This window comes from Lagenorhynchus albirostris, chromosome 6 (genome assembly GCF_949774975.1).
Source record: "Lagenorhynchus albirostris chromosome 6, mLagAlb1.1, whole genome shotgun sequence".
NCBI lineage: Eukaryota > Metazoa > Chordata > Mammalia > Artiodactyla > Delphinidae > Lagenorhynchus > Lagenorhynchus albirostris.
Window position 1 is genome coordinate 28,229,039 of NC_083100.1, and position 19,643 is coordinate 28,248,681.

General features: G+C 40.5%; 1 protein-coding gene across 4 annotated transcripts in view; it reads left to right on the forward strand.

The window, feature by feature from the left end:
- The first annotated feature begins 395 nt into the window (after positions 1–395).
- PLEKHM3 (pleckstrin homology domain containing M3) overlaps positions 396–19,643 on the forward strand; it is a 182,424-nt gene continuing 163,176 nt past the window's right edge. For all 4 annotated transcript variants that reach the window (XM_060152202.1, XM_060152204.1, XM_060152203.1 and 1 more), the window contains exon 1: positions 396–519. The gene's annotated coding sequence lies outside the window, so the exon portion shown is untranslated. The remainder of the gene's footprint in view (positions 520–19,643) is intronic.

Here is a 19,643-nt window from a genome sequence, read left to right on the forward strand (position 1 = left end):
CTCTAGGTTCTAATAGTTCTATTTTCAGAAAGAACTTCTCTTTCTAATTCTCTTAGCCAAGGGAGCTGCTAAATAACAAGTCTGGTCCCTGGCATGTTTCAAGTGAAATTTTCCAATTGCAAACATCCATCTGTGCGTTGGGAGGAGCAGTGAGGAGACTCTGCGGCACATACCATTGTTTTCAAAAAGTGTGTGATGAAAACTGTGCGTAGGAAAACAAAGAGATAAGGAGGCCAGGAGGGTGCGGGCAGGCCCTGGGTGGCGCTGGGTCCCTAAGGCAGGAAAGACGAGTCCTTGCGGCCTGGAACCTTGTGTGTCCGAGTCTCGCTTCCTGAGCTGCTGGAAGGAAGCATTTAAGTGTGGGACCGCAAGAAGCGCTTGTAAACAGAGAGCCGGGCCGGAATGGTCGGTGGCCGAACGGGCCGTGACCGTGAGGAGAGCTGGCTGCCAAAGCCGAACCACAGCCAGAAGTAGGCTGCAGGCCCCGCAGGTGAAGGGGGAGAAGTAGCCGGAGGCCAGGTGAGCATCTGCCTGCTTCTGTGCTGCCGGACTGGCCACTGCGGGAAGGGTGTGGGGATGACAGCATTGTGAGTATCCGAGAAGCTCCCTGGCGTAGCGGTGATTTTGCTGTTTCTTCCATGCTCTGGTTTCTATTTCATCCTGGAAACTGCACAGCAGTGCAGTGGATAATAGGTGAGGGGAGACTGTATGATGCGTTGTCTGTTTATTTTTATGAATCAGGTATATAAGTAGAAAGCAGTTGAAATAGCTGATCCCGTTCTGTGTGTTGTTTTTAGTACCCCGCCGCCCCTCCTGGGTCTTAGAAACCAAGCCTCAGCAGAGCTTTTAACTCACATCTAACTGGGGCTTTCAGACTACAACGACTGTTCCATCTGTTGACCTTGTTCATTTTAAATATACAGTAAATGACACTATGTGACTGATGACAAGCATGATTTGGTCTTCCATGAAAGGATTACTAAGCTAAAAGATCGAGATAAGGACATTTCAGACCCACTCCTCAAATAAAGTGTTACTACTGAGATATACAAATGAATGACAAATTGAGACTGGTCTAGAGTTATAGCTTGCAAAGCAGGACAGATTTGAATTTACTAGGTTAAACTGAGATTGAGCTATGCTGTTGTAAACTAATTTGGAAGTTTTTTTCTTCTTGGAAAAGAGAAATACCTGGGTTTTTTTCCTTTAATATTATAATTTCAGTAGTCATAGTGAATTATGATTTGTATTCATTCATAAGATACTTTATTATAAAATACCACACATAAATTATAATTGGCACACCTTAAGATATAAGGCAAATTTTGTTTCATTAACTTCAAAAACAAATGCCTTAACCAAAATTGGGCTAAAATGTCAGTAGGCATGTGTCACCTTGGTTACATAGTCTAACTTTTAGTTACTAGAAGAATATTAGATTAAATTGCTCATAGAAAAGTGTTTTAAAGTCATGCACATCAAGGAGATAATATTAATGCCTGATGAGTTTGTCTTTCAGTGAGTATTTTCACAATGTAATGGTTCATAGCAAGAACTATAAAGCCATTCTGGGTTTGAATTCCTGCTTGGTCACTTCCTATTGTGTAACCTTGGGCAGTTTATTTGCTATATTTCTTAATCTGTAGTATGGAAATAATAACGGTACTGATTTCATAGGGTTGTTATGACGATTAAATGAGTTAATATTTTTAAAGTTCTTAGAACAGTGCATGTAGTAATTGCGATATACATGTTTGTTAATAAATACATAAAATAAAGATATACCAATGTTGAAAGTAAAATGGTGGTTGCCAGGAGCTGGGGGAGGGGCGAAATGGAGAGTTGTTAAATGGGTATAGAGTTTCCGTTTTGCAAGATGAAGCATTCTAGAGATTAGTCGCACAACAATATGAATGTACTTAATAGTTTGGAACTGTACACTTAAAAATAGTTAAGATAGTGAATTTTATGTAATGTACTTTTCCCCACAATTAAATCTTTTAAAAATACCAATGTTGGCGAAGTCATATACAATCATAGGGGAATTTGTTCCAAGACCCCCCACAGATACCAAAATTCAACAATGCCCAAGTCCCTTATAAAATGGCATAGTGCTTGCATATAACCTCTGCTACGCACATCCCCTGGTATAATTTAAATCATCTCTAGATTACTTATAATACCTCATATAATGTAAATTCTATGTCAAGAATTGTAAATTCTATGTAAATAGTTGCCCAGTGCCCAGCAAAATTCAAGTTTTGCTTTTTGGAGCTTTCTGGAGTTTTTTTCCCCCAAATATTTTCAGTCTGTGGTTGGTTAAATTTGCGGATGTGGAACCCAAGGGTACGGAGGGCCGACTGTGTTCAGAATCGTTATTAGCACGCAGCAGCCCCATCCTTAGTTGTCTTTGCCATTGTGAAAATGCAACTTCTGGCAGTCATCAGTAAGATTCACTTATTTGGTAAATTCATGAAATTAAGACATCATAAAGAGCACAAACAAATGATAAGAAACAACATCTAATACCCTATGGCAAGCACAGTTCTGAAAATGCCCCTCCACCAAGATTGCATACCCTCATCCCCAGAACCCGTAAGTATGATGCAATATCACTTCCTTGATCATGTTTCTTTATATGGCACAGTTGAATTTAAAATGGGGAAATTAGCTGGTGGGCCAAATCTAATCAAAGAGGCCTGTAAAAGAGGAGAGCATTCTCTGGCTGGGGAAATCAGAGAGATCTGAAGCCTGAGAAGAACTGAACATGCTGATGCTGTTTTGAAGATGGAGGTGACACTTGAGAAGGCATGGGGACAGCCTTGAGAAATGCGGGAGCCCTAGAATTGCTGAGGGTGACCCAGTGTGGAAACTGGAACCTCAGACCGAGGGTCAACAAACTGAATGAGCTCAGAACTGGATTCTTTACCAGAACCTTTAGTTAAGAGCACAGCCTAGCCAACACCTTGATTTCTGCCTTGTGAAAGAGAGCCTGAGCAGAGAACCCATACAACCCCACCCAGACTCTGACCTTCAGAATTGTGAAGTAAGAAATGGGTGTTCTTCAACGAACAGTAGCCCCGACTCGCCGCAACTAGAGAAAGCCCATGTGCGGCAACGAAGACCCAATGCAGCCAAAAATAAATTAAATAAAATAAATAAATTTATAAAAAAAAAAGAAATGGGTGTTGTTTTGAGGTACTAAGCTTGTGGGAATTTGTTACACGGCAAAAGAAAACTAATATGACAGGAACAGACTACCCATACAAGAGAAAACTGAATGGCTAACAGTCATATGAAAATGCATTCTCTTTCCATTAATCAAAGAAATGAAATTGAAACAACAGCAAGGGACCATTTTTCCAGCTCTCAAATTTACATAGATTTAAAAAAATTCTAATTTTCCACATCAGGTAGTGGGTAGCGGAGCAGACACTCTTAGATGCTGTGAGGGGTGCGCAGATGTGAAAGCTTTCTGAAAAACTCATTGGCTGAATGTACGAAAAGTCTCTTTAAATGTGTCCACTCCTCGATCCAGTAGTTCCACTCCTAGCAGTCTGTCCAAAGGAACTTATGAGAAATATTTTAAAAGTTAATGTTCACAAGTGCTTAATATGGCTTTGGTTAGAAAAGTCAGATATTGGCAATAGTCTAAATGCCCAACAAGAGGGGAACAGTTTAAATAAATTATGCTATCATCAAAAGACATGGTTTTATACAGATTTGTAAAAGGATGTTTATGAAGAGTTTTAACAGTGTGGAAAGGTATTTATCAATTTTTGCTAAATGGGGGGAGATAGACTAGAGAACTGTATGTGCAGTCAACTCTCAACTATGTTTAAAAAACCAGAAAGATCTACCTACATAAGGAAAGGGACTGAAAGGGCCAAAATGGGGCAGTGCTTTTTTCTCATTGGAGGATGAATAGGCATTGTTTATTTTCCCTTTTATACTTTCTGTATTTTCAAAATGTTTAACAATAAGTATATAGTAATTGTTTATAACCATAATAGTCAATAAACATTATTTTAAAAGCTGTTAAAACTCTATGTTGTGGGGAATACAATGAATCTAAGACATTGTCCAGTCAAATAATGGAGAATATAAAAATCCATAAATAACTTAATATATGGCAGGAAGTGATGTTTTAAAGAAAGACTAGAAGATAGGATATGATAAATATGGTTGGAAAGATTGAAATAAAGTTGGATAACTTATTTCTCGATAAGGGTAATCAGTGAAAGCTTGATGGTGGAAGGATGGCTGAATATCATACTGAAATGATAGAAAAAGGAAGCTCATGGTTGAGCTTTCGTTGTCTTTGTTTTCTCATAGATTGATGGATTTTAGGCTTTGGGCTATGGACTCAGGTTAATTATATAAGTGGAAAACAAAGAACTGTGATGGATATATAACCATTAGCAAAAAAGAAAAAGAAAAAGCCCTCTGCATGTTATTACTAGGAAAACCAAACTGGATGTAGGCCGGTAACAGCTGCATTAAAAAACATCCAAAGCTAATATTTATTGAATACTTATCAGATACTTAATATACTCTATTCCAGTCTAATCATGTATGCAGCCTTCCCGTAATACTTGAAGTCACGTCATACATTTACAAATTTAAGAAACAGGCAGGTAGAGGGGTACTACGTTAATTACTGGTTTCAGAAGACCTGATTTTAATAGAAACCTGAAAAGGTTAGACCATTTGGGCAGAATTTTTAGCATTCTCCATCTCTAGACAGTTTGCAGGAGCCCCAGACCACTGCTACTCCTTTTTTTTCCTACTACTCCCTTTTCTATTTTCACTTTACACTCTCCTCCAACACCTGTAGAAAAGTATGGAAAGTGTCTGTTGCTCCACTGGCTGTTAGCCAAATGCTGATTTTCTTCATGGGGAGTGTTAACCCTTCAAAAGAAACCCTGTGGAGGGATATCTAGAAAGGAATTGCTTTTTTTCTTTTTCCTTTTTCTTTTAGAGTGGATTTTATATATGGTTCATAAGTAGCGGAACTGTATGCTAGCTTGGAGTTTCTGGGGCAAGCTAATGCAGAGAATTGAGTAATGAGTGAGAGTGTGATAAGAATAACCACCAGTAGTAAATTCCATGCATTGTGTTTGCTCTGTTTCATTGGCTACTGTAGGTATTACCAGACAGCAATAACAAGCCTACATAGTTCACCTTCATATTGACAGTAAGGTATGAAGTTTATTTGGTCCATGAGTGTAATTAATGTTAATGGCAACATGAATTATGAGCAAAAACCAAAGTCAAAATATAGAGGCCATTGTATTGAGATGTCAGGCATGCTATTTTCATTAACATTTTGTTTGTTTTTCATACACTCATTAACTGTCAATTTGAGTTATGTGTTTTAAATTGGATTCCCCGATTATATGCCACATTTATGAGTATGGGAGAGATTTATTTGTCTAGTTACCGTGATTAGTGTAACCAATTTATAATTCAGTACAAACTGAAGCTGCCCTGTTCTGCATTATCCAGTTTACTTGTGGACATTTATCTAACTGGGAAATTGCTAAATATCCATTTTACCTTGTAGTCTATAGATGTGATTATAAATGTAGATTTTCATAGAACAAGGAACATATATTATAGGTTAGAAAACATTGGAAAGGTAACCAGCAGTTTTTATGCTCCAGGAAATTAGCTAATTGATCTTTTCCCATGAACTTTTCCAGAACAACTTCTCTTCCACCCTCAGAGATTCATTGGTTTGTTAATTAAACAAGTAAGAATTGAGCACTTATTTTGTGCCGTGGCACATACCTCTTGTACTTGGAACCAGCAATACAATCTTGAAGAAAACAGGCACAATCCTTGCCTTCATGAAGGTTACAGTCTAGTGGGGGAGACACACAAGTAAGCAGGCTAGTTTTACACAGAGTGAAAAGCATTATAATTGAGGAAATCAGTGTGCTATGGGAACACACAAGAGGGATGTTCAAAATGGACGTGGGAGGTCAGGGAAGAAGTGATACCTCAGCAAAGACCTGAAGGCTGAATGAGAATTAGCCAAGTTGTGTGCCTGTGTGTTTTGGGGTGCGGGGTAGAGACGATGGAGATTTAAGAGGTAAGCCCAGGAAAGTAAGTGGACCTGAGCTCTTATAGGCAGTGTTAAGGAGTATATGATTTATCCAGAAGAGAACAGGGTTTTAATTTTAGAAAGCCCTCTCTGACTGCAGTGTGGCGAATGGATTAGTGGAGGGAAAGACTAAAGGGAGGAAACTGGATGGTAGTGTCTGAACTAAGGCCATAAAGAAGGAGAGCAATGGATAAATTTGGCAGATCTCACAGAGGTAGAATTAGCATGACTTGCTGATTTGGAGTGATTTGTGGGGGAGGGAGCCAGCAGGGTCAAGGATGATGATATCCTTCACTATATGAAGAATGCCAGGAGGAGGGGCAGGTTGAGGGTAAGATGAGGAGTTTGGTTTTGTGCATGTTAGGAGTTAGGGGATGTCTGAAAGGCAGTTGCATGTGGGTCTAGAGCTCAGGATAACAATGTTTCTCGTCTGTCACATGGACTGCTGCTGAAGCCATGGGGATGGAGAAGATCACCCAGGTGGAAGAGGAACTAATTAAGAGGGTTATGGGGAAAACGGAGGAACACCTACATTATGATGTGGGCATAGGAAGGGGGCTCATACAGGGTACCAGAGGGAGCATACAGAGATAAAGGAGAAATTCCAGAAGAGACTTACATCAGTGCTTTCATGAGAGCAATGCAAAGAGTGGGTGTTGAGTAGGTCAGATCCTGCTGAGAGGTCAGTCAGAGGTGGAGTGAAAAACCTCCTGGGTTTAGCCAAAAGGAAAGTGTTGGTGACCTCTGCCTGTGCAGTTTCACCTGGGGCAGAATCAGTGCTTCTGCAGGGAGGAATGAATGGAGTCAGAAAGCATAAAAAAAAAACTCTTTAAGAAACTTGGAAGAGGAAAGGAGGAGGGACAGAGTATCCTACCTGTACAGGAACTTGGGAGACAAGGGAGTATTTTACTTCTTTGTTTTTTCTTCTTTGAGAAGAGACATTCCTTTTGAATCACCCTGAATCTTGCACTACTGAATCCTTCCACTCTAAGACTACCAGAAAGCCCTATGTGCAGCAACTCATTTTGCCTGAACAGTGCAGGAGGAACCCTTGAGTTAATTAAAACCTTATCTCAGAGCTTCCTAAACTGACTGCTGTCACCACTCTCTCCACCAGTTTGTTGGTTTATAATGGGAGGAAATCAAAGAGACTGTGGTGACCCTTTCCCTGGTACCATACGGATGACCCCGGATGACCTCCGTTGGCATCCTGTACCCTGCCTTTGAGTTCACAAAACACTACGTTATGTCATTTGATTTACATTCCAGAACAACCTTCGGGGAAGGTAGGACAGGGATTCTTATTTGACCTGCATTGAAATAACTAGAATTCAGGTTCAAATGACATGCCTGGAATCACACATCTAGTAGTAGTGCATGGGCAGTTCAGGTCTTCTAATTCCAGATCTTGTGGTCCAAAAGTAATTAACTTTCACTGAGAGGTTAGATATGATGTCTATATTTTCACTGTAGTGTGATCATATAAAACTTGGGCATATCATATTTTAGTACACTTAAGAAACAAGACTGAAGATTGTGGGTCAACTTTGTAATTTCGCTTGAGTCCCATATACATTGATATTTGTCCCCTATCCACCCGCTGTCCCCCAAAAAAGTTAAGTTGGTTTCAGAAGGAGGCAGTTTATTTGGACATGCCTTAATAGTCAAAGCATGTTTGAATTATCTATAGTCACATCTAATTTGAAAATATTCCTTTTAATTCTTTTGACAGAAACACTTATTTGCAGGGTTTTGTTTTTTTTTTTTAAGCAAACATTTTTACAAGTGTTTCTATTTATTGGCTAAATGAAAAATGATGTCTTTGGGAAACACTAGTAAAAGGTTTGGGCAAGTAGGACTATGTAAACATTTGCAAAAGCACTTGTTTAGCCTAAATGGAGTCAGTTACTATACCCTTGCAGACATTCCAAGCAATATGTCCAAGGTCACTGAGAGAATTGAGGTTAGCTATTTAGTTAGAGAACAGCCTTTTATTCTGTTTGTTCAGACACCTATCATCCACTATTCCCTTAGAGAATTTACAATGACACAGAAATAGTACAGAGGTGATTTTTTTTTTTTTTTTGTAAATTAAGTATTAACTATTTCCCTGGATATTTAGCAATTAACTTTCTGAGTTGTGGGATTAACAAACAGAAGGATTTAAAAAATAAATGTTAAAGTTGCTGAAGTTTGACATTAAAACTCAAAGCACCTTGTATGTAAAATTCTAGCTGTATTATCTCAGGGTAATTAGTTTGCTGTTAATTGTTATACAGGACAGTATGTGCATTTTAGAGGTTTGTTTCCACTCTGCTTACTGGCCATATTACCTTGGACAAGGTACTGCATTTCTTTAGATCTCAATTTCCTTATCTGTAAAATGGTAATAATAATAGCAGCTCTCCGATAAGGTTGTTGTGAGGATTTAACAACATAATGAAGATAAAGGGCTTCACATAATGACTTTAGGAAGTGCTCAATAAATGTTAGCGATGACTCTTAAATCTTGGTCTTGGTGTAGGAGTTGTAAGAACTCTATTTTGTTTTTAAACGTTTCACTAAATACACCATTCCACATTTAACATATGTCCATCCACGCTGAAGGAGTCCTCTATAGGGCATTTTTGAAGGGTTTAGTATAACAGTAGTTGTCTCTGATGCTGGGCAAACTATTTGAGTCCCAGCTACCATAGCCTATCATCCTAATGTCAGATCAAAACAGTCACAGAAATAAGACCAATCAGAGCTTCAGAATTCAACTTCAGAATGTTTACACGTTGCTGTCTTGTTTTATAAAAATCCATTTAGTACCAATGATAATAGTCCACAGTAAAAGAAATTTAAACCCAGATTTGTGGATGAAAACGTAGTTCTTACTGTTCTTCCTCTTCATACTTAGTAAACTTTTCCTTTGTCCTGTGTGATGGGCAGAGAGTTTTCTGGCCTTCATGTAGTACATAGTAAAATAACAAAGACTCGTCCTCTTGTTTTACTTTGCCTTGTCCTTATCTTTGAGGGTCAAAGACAATGTTTCGTCTGCTTTTGGCAGGCTTGCTTGTTTCCTGATGGAATTGGTAAGAGGCTGCTTGGTAGCCAACCAAGGTCAAGGTCATTGTCACAGATTGAGTCCAAAAGGGAGGGAGGGGTCGTGGGTGCAGCCCATCACCCCTGGGTACGTCTGTCCTTTCAAATAAGAAGTGAGTCACCTTCTGCTTAGACCTTATCGTGGGTCTGGTACTCTCTGGGTGCCATTCAACAAAGACCCAGCCTCATTTTTTAGCAGGTTCAAGTGTAGCCAGGAAAGAAAAAAGATCAGTTAACTACTTCTCATGTACGTTCACCCTAAATGCCCAGAGGAACCAGTTTTGTGAATATGTGCTAACCCATAAGCTGGTTGTTGCTTTGAAGGTTAAAGTGGTGAGTATTCTCCCTTCTGGTAATCAGCTGCGGTGACCCAAGGAATTAAAGTCAACGGGAAGTGAGGCAAGGATTCATTTCTCATGACATCTCAGCCACCCAGCAAATGCTTCTGCTGGCCAGGGAATGTTTCTGTGGGTCGGATAGATTCTGTGGGTTGGATAGACTTGGGCAGCTTGTGAGGAAGCCCTTTACACTTGTGCCTCCCATTTGTGCAATTGTTTGTTAGTTCACTTTGAGCTCAGGCTTTGGTGGGACCTTTAGAGATATTCCTGTAGGTTGACAGCTTCATTGCCAGAAGCAGCATCATTTTTAGAGCACGTCTGATTGGTTTTATTTGTACGTTTCGTTTGTCTTTGGTTTGTTTCAACTGAAGTCATCTCTGTACACATGTTATTATGCCATTCAATTGTGTTCTGTCACTTAAGACTTTTTATTGTCCCTTGATTAGTAATGACCTCTTATTTATGTTCCCATAACACCTTTTGTATACTTCTGTTAAGGCACTTTTTATACTTGGTTTTGTATTGTTTCCCCACTAGCTATTAAGCTCTTTGAGGGCACAAGCTGTGTTTTGTGTCCGTACCATCACCTAACATAGTGTTTGGGTACTTGGTCCATCCTCTGTGAGCGCTTGTTGAGTATAAATGGTTGTGTGGTTAGAAATCAACAAGCTTCTTATAGGAATAGTAATTGTTTTAGATTTTACAAAAATTTCACATATATTATCTGCATTTGTGCATTACAGCTCTCTAATGGAGAGGTGCACTGATGGAGACAGACGTTGGAAGGATTTCCATTTTGCAGATAAGAAGGGCCAAGACATCCTGAGTCAGCCTGACTTGCTGGAGGTCATTCAGCTTAGAAGGCCGTGCTGGGACATGAACCCTTTCTTGGTGTCAGAAATGTGTGTTCTTCCCATTGCCACACCTCTGTCCCATCAAAAAACCTCAAACTTGGGTGGCTCATGGATTGAATTCACCTTACTCCTTGTTTATGGTCCTTCTAGCGTCAGGGCCCCTGAGTGATTTAAAGTGGTTTAAAAGGTAATTGAACGTGGACTCAGTAATTTGACAGGGATTCTGGGAATTTCTTTTTCTTCCCCATGGGGCCTTCGACTGACAGTAGATGAGTCATTTTGGTCTCTGTTTCATCATCTCTAAAATAATCCTGCTACTTTACTTACCTGTCTCTGTTGAGATTACTACAAATTTTTTTCAAGAAGCTTATCAAGTGCTTTATAAACCATGCTCTAAACCATGCATGTGAAGACGATTATTCTCAATAAAGTCAAATAGTTATATGAGCTGATGACATCTTTAAAGATGCTAATCTGAAAAGCTATTTCTTTAGCTTTTTTGGGTATCTTGCATAGCTGGGTCTCAGTGTTCCTCCTTGGGGTGGCCATTACGAGGTCTCACGCCAGCTGGTTTAGATGACACCTCCATGTACTCCTTATTCCCTGTTGCAGTTGGAGGGTGACTCTAGCACACGTGGTTTTTATGATGGATCTTTTCAACTTCTTCACCTCAGTCCTAGGATGGAGGTAATTTGAGTGATTCTTTTGTTTGTTTTTTAATCACTGTTTCCTGCCATGGAGGTAACGGGGAATGGAAAACATTGAGTCTGCATTTTTAGACACTTAAGTAACTGAAGTTTGTGTCTGTCTGTTTTGCTCCTAAAACCAGGACATTTTGGAATGCTGGTGGTTTTATGAAAATGGGCTTCTCAATCAGAAGTCTTGGCTTTCCAGCGCAGTAGGTGCCACAGGGGCATAATAACATTGCTGCCTTCAATAGCAGAGCAATTGGAGATTTGAAGCCCCACACTTATATTTAGGTTGGTTTCTGGGAAAACATCTTGGGGCATCAAATGTCTCAATGATTTTTGCAAGAGGCAAACAGTAAGCACAGAGATGGACTGAAAAATGCTTAGGTTGATTGCCCGGGGGTATTTCAAAAGGAACATGTCCTTTCTGGTATTAAAAAGAGCTTGAGCTCTAAGTCACTGGAAAATTAGACCAGCCAAGCTATGGATTTGGAGTGGTTCACAAAATAATTCCCAAGCGCTGCATAGGCGCTCTTGTTTCTATAAAAGGTCTGAGTGAGGTCTTTGCTACCTGACCTTTGCCATGTTATTTTTTTTTTTTTCATGTTATTTTTAAACCCAGTTTCAATAGCTTGGAAGCTTTTTCTAACCAAGAAAAAATTTAAAAGCTCAAGTCAACATAACGTTTTGGAAAGCATGTCAAATTTTTATTAAACGAGCTTATAATGAATTCAAATATACTTTGGCCAGAAAAGCAGAGTGGTGTTTATATTTACAGACGTCAGTACTTTGAAAACATGCTCTTTATGCAGTCGTTCATTCAGCCCATATTTACTGAGCACCCATTGTGTACTAGCCATTGTGTTAGGCCCAGTGAGGGTTGTAAAAATGAAATGGGGTAGAATCGCTGTGCCCAAGTTGCTGTAAGTCCAGTAGGGTAGGCGTGTGACCTCAGGAAAGTTACTAGGTATCGTTTCGCCTCAGTTTCCTCATCACTTTACACATGGTGAGGCTTAGAGATATAAAGTACTGAGCAATGCACCTGGCACAAAATATGCTTTTGGTAGTTATTATAATATAATATATTATATTATAATAATATAAGATAATATAATTATTATAAGATAATATAATTATCATCATCATTTCAGAAGGAACAGGCAGCAGGCAGTGTAAGTTGTGGAGGCAGTACCAAAGCCATTCTCTGGACATTTAAAGAAAGAGCTGACCGTTTTAGGGTGAGGAATCACAGAAAGCTTGTGGAAGAGGCGGCAAGTAAGCCTGAAGAGTGGATAGAATTTCAGTAGGTAGAGGTGGGGAGATGGTACCTCAGAGATAACTGTAAGCAAAGTTTTGGAGTTGGGAAAGCCTAAAACTTGAGCAGTAGCATCCCAGTTTGGAGGAAAAGAATGTCTTATGGAAGGGAAGCGGGAAGTTGGACAGGCAAGCTAGTCCAAGACTGTGAAAGGCCTAGAGTGTCAGGTTAGAGAGTTGGGCCCTGTTGTCAGTGGGAGCTGCATTGAAGGGTTTTATTTGCTACCGTCTCCCCAGTACCTCAGACAGCACCCAACCCATAGTGAGCAGTCAGCAAATAATTATTGAGTGAACAGCTGAGTGTGGCTTTAGACAAGTTGAGCTTCATTTTGCCAGATGATAAGCCAGATAGAAATGTCCTACAAAAAGTTGGGGACATGGGACCAGAGTCCATGGAGACTGAAGGTGGAAATTTGGGAGGTGTGAACATGGAGGTAATTATGGGGCTAAACTGACCCGAGGAGTACATGCGGCTGTAGTCAGAGAAGAGAGCTGAGGTGATGCCCCTATTTGATGAGCAGACCAGGAAGGAAAGGAGGAAGATGGAACAGAGAAGGAGAGGGTAGAAATGAGAGGAAAACAGAGAGCGCGCTGCCCATGAAACCTGGGGAGGAAAGGTTTGAGGAGGGGCCGGTTGACGTGCTCGAGGCGGGTCAGGGCTTTGCAGTGCACTAGTGGCAGTATAGAGAGGAGGTCCCTGGACAGGATGGAAGAGAGTTCAGTCAGGTGGGGCCTTGTGCCAGGCTGTAAGGTATCGGTGGGCACAGCACACTCTGAGACATTTCTTTTTTCTTTTCACGGTTAATAATTACTGGTATTTGCTTTTTGAGCAGGTCTTTAAACAGACAGTGTGCCCAAATTGTGTACTGTTTATAATCTGATTCCAATTAAATATTAGATAAAAACACACCTAACTATTTCGTTCTGAGATCATGACTGATTTTTATTTTCTTTTCCATATCTGTCAGTATTTTCCAGAGTTTTTATGGGTTTATTACCTTCATAACTGGGAAAAACACTGTAAAATTATATTTCTAAATGATATGTTCCTTAGGTATTGCCTGGCAATACACTTCTCATTTATTGAAACTTAGATAAATGTAGCCATTTAATGTTCCCTCCAGGCCTATGAAGATGGGATTCCATTTGTGTTTCTAGCTGTCTTTCTCCTCTGAAAGAGCCGTTGAACTCTTCTTATGAGGTCCACAGAGGCACCATTTCCTTATCTGCTGCTCTTGGCTTGCCTGTGCTCCATCAACATGCTTACATTACAACATGTCTTTATGACAAAGCACCATGACAAAGCGTAACCTCTTGTAGCCTGATAATCCAGAAGCATTTTTACTAGGGTCATATTCTCTTGTGGTGGAGCCTTTACATTATGTAACTCACAGAAAATTTATAGTCAGCTGTGGCCTTAACCAAAGTGAAGACCGTGTGAGAGCCACATGTGCTGACCATTCTTATAGTCACCCTTGTTTCTCATGTTTGAAAATGATTGGCAGAAACTGTTTATCCTAGGTGTCTTTGGTATTGCATTTTTCTCCGTAGTCCAGCTGCTTCTAAAACTACAAGGCCCCAGACACCCTCTTGAGCACTCATTACGTTCTGAATACCAGCCATTTAGTCAAGTGGGAGGAAGTCAGCGTTTTTACCAGCCAGCTTGGGAGAAAGTGGCATCTCTGTGTGGGCCAGGCTGGTATTATTACTCATATCTGCTTCTACTTCTGTGTGGAAGGACTGCTGTATTCATCCTGCTAATTAGCCTTGCCTAATGAGCATGTAAGCAGCAGATTTCCTTGTTAGGAAACAGTAATGCACTGATTCTGCATCCTGTTAACATTTTGATGCATGCATGGAATTCTTTGGATTGAGCTTTTATGACAACACTGACAAATGGACCTCAGTTTCTCAATCTGTTACATTGGGGAAATAATCCTTTTTACAGAAAGGGTATTCTTTATAAAAATAAAATAAAGTATCTGTAGATCATTGAGTTTGGCTGAAAAGTAGGGTGTTATAAATAGTTGGTTGCTGACTTTGCTGTTGTTGGGCTGACATATCTTTCCAGGGGAAGACAGGAGCAGGTGGTTCTTGAATGGGTGAGGTCCAGTGGAGGGCTCCATAATTATATAGCAGTTTACATTTTTTAAAGGTGTGTTGGAACAGCTACCCGGTGAATGAGCCACATGTGAAGCAATTTGATATTAGCAATGTTGTTGGATACAGGTAGCTGAGTAAGATACCCAGAGGTTTAATGGTTTGCCAGAGGCCACCCAGCACGTGTGTGGTTGAGCAAGATTTAGAACACAGTTCTAATTAGCTCCTGATTTCCACTTTTTGTGTGGAGGCAAACCACACTGCACCCACATGGTGATTTCACTCAGTTCACTTTGTCAGAGGAAAGTCCTGTTCATATTTTGACCTGTCTGAATATGTTGTTATTATTATTATTTAATTTGTTTATTTTGTTTTTGGCTGCATTGGGTCTTTTTTTTTTCTTTTGCATTGGGTCTTCTTTGCTGCGTGTGGGCTTCTCATTGCGGTGGCTTCACTTGTTGTGGAGCACGGGCTCTAGGCACGCGGGCTTCAGTAGCTGCGGCACACAGGCTCAATAGTTGTGGCTCGCGGGCTCTAGAGTGCAGGCTCGGCAGTTGTGGTGCACAGGCTTAGTTGCTCCGCGGCATGTGGGATCTTCCCAGACCAGGGATCAAACCCATGTCCCCTGCATTGGCAGGCAGATTCTTAACCACTGCGCCACCAGGGAAGCCCATGTTGTTATTATTTTTTAATTAATTAATTTCAAAACCAAATGAGGCAAGCTAGTAAGAGGTGTTCATTTATGGAGACTAAACTTTGCATTAGACCCTTGTATTGTAGTGAATTTGAGGCCTAAAGATCCTAGGGAAAAGATAAATTCCAAAAGGAGAAAGGTTGGAAAATGGAGCCCCAAAAGATGAAGTCATAGAGCTTATATAGGAGGGTCAGTAAGGCATCACGTCTGCTGTCAAGTAGCTTGGAGTATAGAGTGGGATGGAGAGAAATTGTTCATCATTACAGTACATTGTGGCAAACCCAGGGTGTTCTGGGAGCCTGAGCAATTCGGAAGGCTCCCCAGCTTGGGCCAAAGCATGGAGGAGTAAAACAGCAAGGTGAATGTTGGTCAGGAAGGACAAACTGGAGAGGTGGATAGGTCATGAAGGGCGATGAATGTCATGCAAAGGAGTAACAATGTATTCATTCAGCGTGTATCTATCTAGTGCCTTTTGTGTGTGTGTGTCAGGCATTCTCTATGTACTTGGGATACATTAGTGAACAAAATAAGCATCGATTCCTGCCCTCGAGGAGCTTATACTTTAGTGGGGTGAGAGAAACACTAGACATTAAATAATAAGTAAATTGAGTGATTTGTTAGAAGATGGTAGATGCATAAGGAAGAAGGGTCCAGCCAGGTGATCAAGGTTAACGTGAGCAGTAGTAAGTCATGTTGATAGTATCTACTCTTGTTATGATGTGATCAGAATGACACTTTACCTCTGTAGTTTTTCTCCCCCAAATATACAGCCCTAGTCTTATCATGAGAAAAACATTAAACAAATCCCAGTTGAGAGACAGTCTATAAAATACCTGACCAGCGCTCCTCAAAACTGTCGAAGTCATCAAAAACAAATAAAGTCTGAGAAACCGTCACAGCCGAGAGAACGCTAAGAAGACTTGACAACTAAATGCCGTGTGGTATCCTGCATAGGATCCTTGAACAGGAAAAGGATATTAGGGAAAAGCTGAGGAAATCTGAACAAAGTATGAACTTTAGTTAACAACAATGTATTAATATTGTTTCATTAATTGTGACAAATGTATCACATTAATGCAAGCTGTTACATGGAGGAAACTGTTTGTGGGGTATATAGGAGCTCATTGTACTGTCTTTGTAATAATTCTTTAAATCTAAAACTGTTCTAAAATTAAAAGGTTATTTAAAAAAATAAAAAACAGAGTAAAGGGGATCAGAAGTCCAGGGTAGAGACACATGTCATAATTTAAAATAGGGTGGTCAGGGGAGGCCTCATTGAGAAGGTGACATGAACAGTCACTTAAAGAGAGAGTTCACCATGTTGGTATTGGGAACCAATGCAAAGACCCTGAGGTGAAAACATGTCTGCAAGTTGGAGAACCGGCAGGGCGGCTGGTGTGGAAGGGAGGGTAGGGGGTAAGGAGAGTATGAGGTCACAGAGGAAAGGTGATGGAACCCATCAGGTGAGGGCTTTTAGGCTGTTGTTATTCATGTGCTGTACCATGTGCCGGGAACCATGCCATGCATTGTCCTATTTAGTTCTCTCAACTATTTTAGGAGAGAGGTATTATTAACTTGCTGATTTTGCAAATGAGAAAACTGAGATTAGTAAGTGACTTGCTGAAGTCCCATTCCTGGTAATTGATGGAGCTGCTGTTCCTTTCTTCCTCCTGAGACCCGAAGTTGTCACTCCTGACTTCCTCCTCCTCTCCTCAGGGGGCTGAACTAGATCTTCTAGGCCAGGAATTGGCAAACCACAGCCCGCTGGAAAATCTGGCCCTCTGCTTGTTTTTTGGTTGGTTGTTTTAAGTCGTGGTAAAAAAACATACAATTTACCATCTAATCATTTTAAGGTCAGTAGTGTTTATATTCACATTGCTGTGAAACAGATCTCCAGAACTTTTCATCTTGCAGATCTGAAACTCTATACTCATTAAACAATAACTCCCTTTTCCCTCCTCCCCTCCAGCCCTGGTAACCCCCATTCTACCTTTCTATTTCCATGAATATGACTTCTTAATATACATTGAATCACGCAGTATTTCTTTTTGTAACTAGTTTATTTTACTTAGTATGATATCCTCGAGGTTCATTCATGTTGTAGCATGTGACAGGAGTTCCTTCCTCTCAAAGGCTGAATAATATTCCATTGTATGGATATATCGTATTTTGTTTATCTGCCTGTTTTGTAAATAAAGCTTTATCAGAACACAGACATGTCCATTCATTTCCATGTTGCCTGTGGCTATTTACCTCACTACAGCCGTAGACCTGAGTAGTTGAAAAAGTGACTGTGTGGCCCACAAAGCCTAAACTGTTTATTACCGGTTCTTTACAGAAAATGTTTGCTGATAGTGGTTGCCAGAGTTTAAAAAAAAATTAAAAAAAAAAAAAAGAACATGTTTGCTGAGCCCTGTTTTACTGGGAAGACTCTGAAGGGTTAAGAGAAACGATGTGGAGGCTGCTTTAGAAGGAGGAAGACAAGAGGCAGGAACACCCTGCTGCCTTTGTTGGGTGACAGAGACATGGGTATGGGACTTGCCCTCGAGAAGCTTATAGTCTAATGGAGGGAAAAAGACAGTCTGCAAAGTTGACTTGTTTAGTGATGCTTTAGATATTTGGGGAAGGGAGAGATCTGAAAGGATTGAGTCTCAGGAAAGACTTCATAGAGGGTTGGGATTTGGGATGGGATGGGGTGGATCGGATTGCTAGAGTGTGGAGGAGTACATCAGCCTTCTCCACACCTTAACAGATGAGGTAAGACATTGAAGGCATTTAGAGCAGTGTCTAAATAGTAAGTGCTCACTAGAATGTGAGTTCTACAAGGGTAGGGTTTATGTCTGTCTTGTTCACTGTCGTATCACTAGTGCCTAGAACACAGTAGATGCTTCAGTAAATGTTTATGGAATGAATAAATCACTGCAACTCTCAAATTCTTTTTAGCTATTTAATTTGTACTGTGAAAATACAGGCAAAGGGCTGGATCTCTCACATTGGTCTGTTAATTCATTTATTATACTAAAGATTAATTTTTTTTGGCTGTTGTTAAAGCAGTACCTCTATTGTTTATTGCTAGAGATAATCATCATGTGGTAAGAGGAATGTAAGTCAGGTACTAACAACAAAAGAAAAAGGGGGAAAAGAAAACAATGTCATGATTCTAAAGATACCCACTCAAAAATAATTCATTTATTCAACAAATATTTATTGAACTGCAACTGTGTTTGGGGGGTCCATGGGTGAACAAAATTGACAGTTGCTGCCTAAGGGGATATTGACACCGAAACTAGTAATTACAAATGTGATGTGTATAACTTACAGACGTGCTGGTGCCCTTCTGAACCAAGGCCCTTCTGTCCTTAAATGAGTACATTTAACCTAGTCTGGGACACCAGAGAATGCTTCCCTAAGGAAGTGGTAAGTCCTGATTATTGTTTGCTGTGTGGCAAACTACTCTGAAATTTAGTGTCTGAAAACAATTTATTATCTCTCATGGTTCTGGGCTAACTGGACTCAGCTGGAAGATTCTCACTTGGGAATCTCTTATGATACTGACTGGGGCTGGAATCATCGGAGAGCTCAACTGTCATTCAAGATGACTTCTTCCCTCACATGTCTGGTGCCTCTGTGCTCTAGCATGTGGTCTCTCCCTCCAGCAGAGTAGCCTGGACTTTCTATATAATCAGCTTAGAGCTCCAAGAGACAGGAAGAGGAAGCCACCAGGCCAGTCAAAGGCTGCGCCGCCAATGGGCACAGCCACACTCTACTGATCAAAACATCACAAGCTTTGCCCCGATTCATGGGAGTGGAAAAATAAACTCACTTCTTGATGGGGAAGTAGCAAGTTCTCATTGCCAAAAAGCACGTGGGATAGGAGATATTGCTGTGGCTCTCTTTAGAGAATACAGGTCTGTCACTTGATGTTAGATTGGACCCTGAAGGATGATTAGGCATTGATGCAATGGGCAAAAGAGTCCAGGAGGGAGTAACCCCTCCAGCGATGGGAACAGCCCGTGGGCAGGCCTGGAGATCAAAATGGTAAACCTTGAAGGAGGAACTGAAAGACCTTTGTAACTAAGTGGAGGAATGAGGGGAGGAAGAGTGGCATGGAAATGCTGGGGCACACAGTGAAGAGTAGAGTATGGTTTTGAAGGGTAAATGCATATTTACATCAGAAAGCAAAGAGAATAGCTGTGTAGGTTCCAGACAGAAGCAATGGAAAGCACTAACAGTGAAATTCCTAGAATAGGAAGAACAGATTAGCCCAGAGGACTTGGGGTGGACTTGGGGGGTGGTTCAGGGAAATCTTACCCCAAATTACATAGCTAATGTGAGACAGAATTAGGATTTGGACCTAGCTCTGACTCGAGATCCACTAGATTGCTTGCTATTTCTCCACTGCATTGCTCACTACACTGCCTATGGAAAGTCATTTTATACAATAAACTTGAAAATCCC